The sequence below is a fragment of the Condylura cristata genome, unplaced genomic scaffold (genome assembly GCF_000260355.1).
Source record: "Condylura cristata isolate star-nosed mole 26May11 unplaced genomic scaffold, ConCri1.0 scaffold00008, whole genome shotgun sequence".
NCBI classification, from domain to species: domain Eukaryota; kingdom Metazoa; phylum Chordata; class Mammalia; order Eulipotyphla; family Talpidae; genus Condylura; species Condylura cristata.
The window spans coordinates 12,429,193-12,436,885 of record NW_004567109.1 but is presented as its reverse complement, the minus strand read 5'-3'; positions in this window follow the sequence as shown (position 1 = coordinate 12,436,885).

Here is a 7,693-nt window from a genome sequence, read left to right as displayed (position 1 = left end):
CACTCCACCCCCGCAAAATGTCTCTGGTATATGGCTGTTCATTATTCTTGTTATTTTCTCGCCTGGTCCATTATACTCCTGCTATGAGTGAAACCATCCAGTAAATAAACCCATCTTTTAAAAAATAATAAAATGTAAGTTCCCTGGGGACAGAAGCTTTATTCTTATATTCTTAGAACACTGGTTGCAGCTCCTAGAACACTGCCTGGCATGTAGTAGGTGCTTAATAAATAGAGAACAGGTAACTAAACAACAGAGCCTATTTGTTCAATGACTGAATGAATAGAAAGTTACAGTCATTATCCTGAGGATGGAAAGGGAAAGGCATTTTGTAACGAGGAAGTGGTATAGAGGTTTATTTTTCCCAGTTGTTTCTTTGGTGTCTAAACCTTAAGAACCACTTCTAAACGTCTTAACTAAATTGAGTGGATCTGAATGATCTGGGCTTATGCAGTGCTGATTTGGGAGGCCACCAACTACATAACTGGGTATTGCCAAAGAACCCAGTCTTCCTACTCTTACCTTCCCCAGTTCATTGTCAAAGCCAGCAAGGACCCTTTCTCTTTCTAAGGAACCCTCGCGTGGTTTTGGCTTTTTATCTTTTTTTTTTTTATTCTGGGCAGTGGAGTGATGGTGGGTGCCCGATCTGTGGCTGGGATTCTATACGGGGAAAATCATTCAATTAAATCAAGCAGTATTGAGTTCTTAATTGACACAAATGAGACAGACAGACAGCTGGAGGAGAGGGAGAGCGACAGGGAGCAGGTGTTCTGCATAATGGAGAAAGCAGAGGGGCGGAATGTGAATGCAAACGGACGCGGAGAAGCGCCCTTGTGAGCCCAGGTTCTGTACCACAAGAAAGGGTGAGATTCGCCACAGCTTACATTCAGCAGGAAGGCTCCAGCGTCCCCTCGCCAAAGATAAGGCCACAGGTTCCCAAGTACTTGTGCCAGTTTGGCTGCCCTGTGCCAAGCCTGCCTCTCTCCAAGTACTGTCATTTGTGAGAATCATTTTGTGAGGTCCAAGTTTTTCCGTGATAACCTTATCAGATAAGATTTGAATAAAAGAAGGCACTTTTAAAATTCCATTTCTCAAACAAAGGGATTCTTCACACAAAAGTGAGCAAGGTGAAGGAAAATGTCTTTGCAGATCTCCAAATGCCAGCTACAGGGCCCATTCCTGCAGAGACGCATGTCCTTGACGACTGAGGAATTTCCTGAGAATGTTGGGGCATTTTTGCTCTCTGCCCCCTCCTGATCTGCGCTTCCACTCCCCAGCTCAGACAATTCTTCTCTGTATCCATGGGAATTGCTCCCATAATTAGCAGTGTCTCCTGCCTGGAACACAGACAAGTAAATGTTCAAACCTGGCGGCTGATCTGGGAAGGAGAGCCGATTAAATCTTTCCTGGTGAGAGACACCTCTTTGATTTGAATGTGACACCTACATACTCCACCTCAGGTCTGTCTGCGTGAAGAGGTCTCAGCCCTGCCTTCATAGGAAGCCCTAGTCGTTAAGGCCATGTTGAATGTTAAAAGAAATCCGCTGGGGCCCTCCGTCCAATGACAGAAGCTCCATCTTCTGCCCTCTTCTCCAATAAACACTGCCTGCATTTGGTGTGTCCAAAGCTCCTGGGGCCCAGGTATCATCAATGCCAGGGGCCTTGGGAAATAAAGGAATTCAAAACAGCACTAAGGATACTAAGTATTACCTACTTACAGGAGGCATGAAAGAGCAGCAAACTGTTTCTTCAGAAACTGCAGTAAGATGGGCTGGAACCATCAACCCCCAATGAAAACCCTTGGTGATCTTCCATTGCAGGAAAGCTTTCTCTGGAGGGGCGTATTCTTATCTGGATATAGCTGGGATTAGGCACCACCATTCAAACTCATCAGGAAGAGGCAATCTTCACTTTCCCTCTGACATCAAGGCAGTCTTTTTTTTTTTAAAGTTGATCCAGATTTATTTTGCTGAGTGCAATAAAAAAAGCCAGGTTGGCAAATTATGTCTAACAAAAAGCAAGCCCATTGTATGCCTAAAGTTTTCCACCAAAAGCCTGCCTTGTAAGGCAATTTGCTGCTCTGCTCTTTGGGCACCTGTGATACTTGCATGCAGGCAGGTTGGCTGTGAACAAAGCCAGTTTGCTTTACATGCAAGTAATAGCCCTAAACAGACACTCAGCATAAAAGTTTTCTTAGCCATAGTTTCTACATGGCTCTGGTTAAGGGCCATTCACTTACTGCCAACTTTTCTCTTGGGAGACAAAGGCACCTTTGGGCTGAAGTGACAAGGGAGAGTTACAATCAGATTTGTTATCGACATTGCAGCCTTCAGTTTCAGTAAGAGGCTCAATCTATCTATTCCAGCTACAGGAAGGCAGTCTTTATAACCCCTGGAGCACTTGGCCAATTATGCCCCTGCAAATATACCATACAGGACATTTCAGGTTCCTAAGCACTTTGAAAACTGATACTTAAACAGTCCAAACAGTCTCGAGGGATCCTATCACCCACCTCGAATAATAGCTGCTTTGGAATTCGTTGTTGACACCAGAAAAAGAAAGAGTCCTCTGAAGTCATTCTAAAGCCATTTTTATTGTGCATTTTCAAACAAAGAACCTCACCAAAAGAACTTGTCACAAAATCAGGGTAGAAAGTCAAACTCATCTCATCCAAGAGTCAATTACCCTGGCAATTTCGTGAAGGGATGGGAATGTGCACTGGGGAAAGAGGGCTTGGGGAGGGGTGGGATGTGCTTTTAAAATCCCCTGGGTGAGAGGGGTGTTCTCACTGACTGTGACTTCTAACAATACAACAGAAAGGCCTCTGTGACTTTCTAGCTATAAACTTTTTATGATTATTAACTGGGGAAATCTAGAATATGTGGCATTTTAACCATTGGCCTTCAACCTCCATTTGCTTCTTTCTGAGAAATTTGGCTTTTCACCATGTTAACCTAAGACTCAGAATTTATGTCGGTTACCTTGCTGAAAAGCCACCTTCTTATATATCTTACTTCCAATAAAGAGGCAGACACCCTCCATGCTGTTTACCTCAGAAAGAAATACATGTGGGAAAAGAAGCAATTTTCTTCGCATTGCAATTAAATTAAGTCATGACCACCTGTTGTGGGATTATCCTGCCACCTGCTGTCTGAAAAAGGAACAACATCAGAAACACCTGATGGAAGGAGTGAAATGTTGGAAAGCCCCGGGGTTGATGAAGGGCTTTGGTACAGTTAAAATCTTCATTCTTTGAAGGGACTCTCGTGCTCTCCCTTTTCATTAGCGTGAGGTAGAGCAAATGTGATTAAATAGCAAGCGTGCTGATGGAGTATCCAAGAAATGTGGTACAATACTTTTTGAAAACAAAGAGTCAGAGAATGTTCTTTGCCTTGATGAATCATTCTATTCCTGGAAGCTTGATTAATGAATGTATTAAAAGTTTAGAAAAAGCAGGCCTCCCTGGTGGCACAGGGGTTGAAGTCTCAGCACTATGAAGCAAGTTATCATCAGCCCTGTCACATAAGTTTGATCCCTGGCCTGGAAGCTGACCCACATGGCACCGCAGACCTCTCCTGTCTCTGTTGCTGCTCCCCTCAGCAGTGTATTTCAGTGTATCTGCCTGTTCTGCTCCCCACTCTGTCTCTGGTGAATCCTCTCACCCCTGACACCTCTACCTACACCCCAGTTCTTGTATACATACATAAATAAATATATGTTTAAAATAATATTTAGAAGAAGCTATGTGTGCAAAAATGTTCTTCATAATAATGTTTAAAAATTTTTAAAGCTAAATAAATAAGTACATTTACATTAGAAAGAAGCAACTCCAATGTCCCCCAATTAGTAAATGATCAAAACCATCTACTTAGTGAAATATTCTCAAACTAATAAAAAATAATCATATTAAAATTTTGTGACTATAAGATGAAGTGTTTACATTATAATGCTACATGAAAATGAAATAAATTAAAAGAGCAGATTAGACCTAAGCATATAAAAGAAACAAAAGCCCTACAAAATATTATTAGTAGTGACACCATGAAACATTTTTTTAAATTTTTTTAGTCCTGTTTCAAATCATCTTTACAAGTATATATTAATTGGATAATGAGGAAAAACATAATCCCCTAAAAGATGCCTGGATTTAATTTCCCTATATTACAAAACAAAGAAACAAACAAACAAACAAACAAAACATGAAAACAAAAACACATCAAAGAAAAAAAATCACTTCAGCTCTCTGGGGTTCACTCCGTTCATCCATCAATTGCTCCCCTCAGCTCCCCAGGGCTGTTTGAGGATCAAGCCAATAATGGATGCAAAAATACTTTGAAAACTTATTGCATAGGATCCATCATCTCTTTTGCCCATGGACTCTCCTCAGTCGTATTCCTTTCTCTGGTTTCTTCCCTGAAATCAACAGAAAATATAAAAACTTTTATTTCCCCTCACTTTTGGCAAAATGTAATTTATAATTTTGGTAAAAGACACCACTCTGGGTCCTCCATGGTGGCACAACAGGCTAAGGCACAGCACTATGACGCTCTCCACAGCCACTGCAGCCTGAGTTCGACCCCCGCCAGGGAGTGACCCAGCGAGGCAGACCTCTCCTGACCCCCGCTGCTCCCTCAGCAGTGTGCTTTGTCAGTCTGCCTGCTCTGCCCCCCACTCTGTCTCTGCTGAATCCTCTCACCGCCCGTATCTCTGACCTGTACCCCAGTTCCTGTATGTATAAATAAATTAGACGTTAAGAAAAAAAAAAAGACACCACTCTACTGGGTAGCCAGGTGCTGTGGTGCCTCCCTGGAGCTTCTGGCCCCTCCCTGGAGCTTCTGGCCCCTGGAATCCTCTCAACCAGCCTCTCTCCAGGCGTGGCCTTCACTAGCACATCACTGGTGCCCTCGATGGTTCGCAATGCTGGATGGCCCAGCCCTCCGCTGCCCAGACCCCTTCGAGGACTCCAGGCCCCTGGTCTTGCCACCACGGCCTCTGTGCTGACTCCAGGGCCGGGACCTGGGCTGTCGCACACCTCTGTGATTTCGCTCCTGCTGTGACCTCTGCCAGCGGTGCCCTTCTGACAGTTGGGCTGGCAAAACCCTCCCGTCTTCTGGGACTCAGTTTAGGGGTCAGTTCCTCTAGAAACGTTCCCTGGCTCCCTGATCCTTGACTGGCCACATGCTCTTCTGCTGTCCCCCTCCCCCACACTAACAATATCACACTTATCACAAAGGAGGGTGCTTTTCTATTTCCTTATCTGACTCCTTTACTAGATTGAAAGCTCCTTAACAGTTTAGAATCTGCCTGAAGGTGTGGCTCACATCACCTAGTACCATGGCCCAGATTATGGTCTAGAAACTTGGTAAATACTTGTTGAACAAAGAAAAGAATTTATCTGACATTTTCACTTCCAGAGGCTTTTGTTCTATTGTTCCATGTGACCCTGGTAAAGCATGGACTCAGCTGTAGCAGATACTATTTTTGCTTGGCCCAGATTCTCTCAGATCTACCAGTTCCTCCTGCCTTTCTTTGGTGACTATTTGCTTTTGCTTCCAAAACCAGGACCTGAAGCTCTCTGAGGAGATGGTCCATTGGCTACCAGAGTGGCGTTGATGCTCCCCACTTTCCTGGTCTCCAGCAAATGCCTGATTGGATGTGGGAGTGTGAGAGCCTAGTTTACTTGTCTGCTCTTATGGTTAAGTTTATACTCCTGAGTTCCCTTAGAGATTAAGATTCTCTCTGTAGGACAGACTGAAACCTCACTTTTGCTTGGCTTCTCCCCTTACCCTGCCCTCCTTCTCCTATGCCCTTACTAGCTTCTTAGAACGCTTCCTTAATAAATTCTTACCCAGGAACCCTTATCTCAGGGTCTGGTTCTGACATTCTCCAGGCATCCAATAAGTATGTCCTTTATTCCCACTATTATGTTATAAACTATGAGGTGTTTTTATAAAAGCTAGTTTATTTTAAAACAAACTCTCTGTGCATGAATATATGTATGTACCTTGTGTAACAAGTGAATAAAATTAGGCTCAGAGAAGTTGAGTAAGTTCTCCAAAGTCACACAGCAGTTAGTAGAGTTGGAGGTTTGAACCTACCTCTAATTCTGAAACTAGTCTTTTTTACTCCATAGGTGTATCTTCTCCACTGTCTTATGTTTCTTTTTTAAATATATTTTTATTTATTTATACACATAAGAACTGGGTATGTAGGTCAGAGGTTTGGGTGTGTATGTGGGTGAGAGGATTCACCAGAGACAGAGTGGGGAGCAGAACAGTCAGGTCTACTGAAATACACTGCTGAGGGGAGCAGCAGGAGAGACAGGAGAGGTCTGCTGCTCCATATAGGTCAGCTCCTTGGCAGATTGAACTCGTGCTGCACTGTGGATAGCTTCATAGTGCTGAGACTTAATGCTTTGAGCCTAGGCTTTAATTATGCCTAGGCTTCAATTTTCTTAACATTATAGTGGGGGAAATAAAACAAAAGAATATCTAATCTATAGGATAGATGAGTGTAATCTTTGAATACTTAGAATACTGCCTGACAGAATGTGTGCACTTAATAAACGTTGGCTGTTACTATTATTACTACTACAGCTGCATTTATGAACAGGTTATTCTCCAAAAGGCTATTAGCAAAACCTTTTATTCATATTATCACTACATTATAGTGCTTAGCCAAGGGACTCAGGATAGAGGAAACATTCAAAATTAATCATTCACCTAAGCCTTGCATGTGACAAACTAAAAAGGAGCTGTTTGCTCAGGTATCATTATAGTTATTTGCAAGTGGGTAGATACAAAATACTGTTTTCACAAACTACTCATTAACTTCCCATCCCCCCTTGTGGTGCCTTCTGGAATTACCATGCCCACGAGACCACCAAGTTCACAAGACTTCTGAGAGATCATGTTTTATTCTAAGCTTCCCAATTTATTCTAAGCTTCCCAAGCTGGAATTTCAAGCCTCTCCAATGTCAGAGGTTCTAAGAAGTATTTTCAAAATTTCAAAAAGTCTAGCTAAAACTATTTGATAACTCTGACAATATTTTCACATGCATTAACTCTTTCTTTGATCCTCATGATAATCCTTTGACGTAGGTACCACAGTTACCATTTCAAGGGAGCAAACAGCACAGATGGATTTGAACCCAGACTGCGGCTGCAGGGTCTGTGCTTCGCCACCCTGCCACATGGTTGCAGCAATACTCCCTCTGTCTCCCCAGTGTCTGCTATGGGCCCATCCAAGCTAAGCCCTCACCATATACTGTCCCAACCAAGTTGCATTTTGCAAATGGCAAAGATCAGATTTCAACAGAGTAAAAACCAACAGAAGCATTAGTTGGGTATATTTCATTTTACAGATGGAAACCCTGAAGTTCAGAGAGGGAAATGACTTGCCCAAAGTCACACTGCTTGCAAAAAAAAAAAATTCACCTTCCATGTTCTGACGATTCCTCTAGGAGATACTGCTGTTTCTCCCACCACACTCTCATTTCTCTCTGTCTCAAAGTTAAGAGAAGTAGCTCATTAAATGAGTTAAAGCATTCAAAACCCTGAATAAAGTGCCCAGGGTGTGGTAAAGGGAAGAAAGAACAGAGATTGCCTTTTTTTTTTTTTAAAGATTTATTTACTTATTCATACAGAGCTGGGGTACAGGCCAGAGGTGCAGGGGTGGTGAGAGGATTCACCAG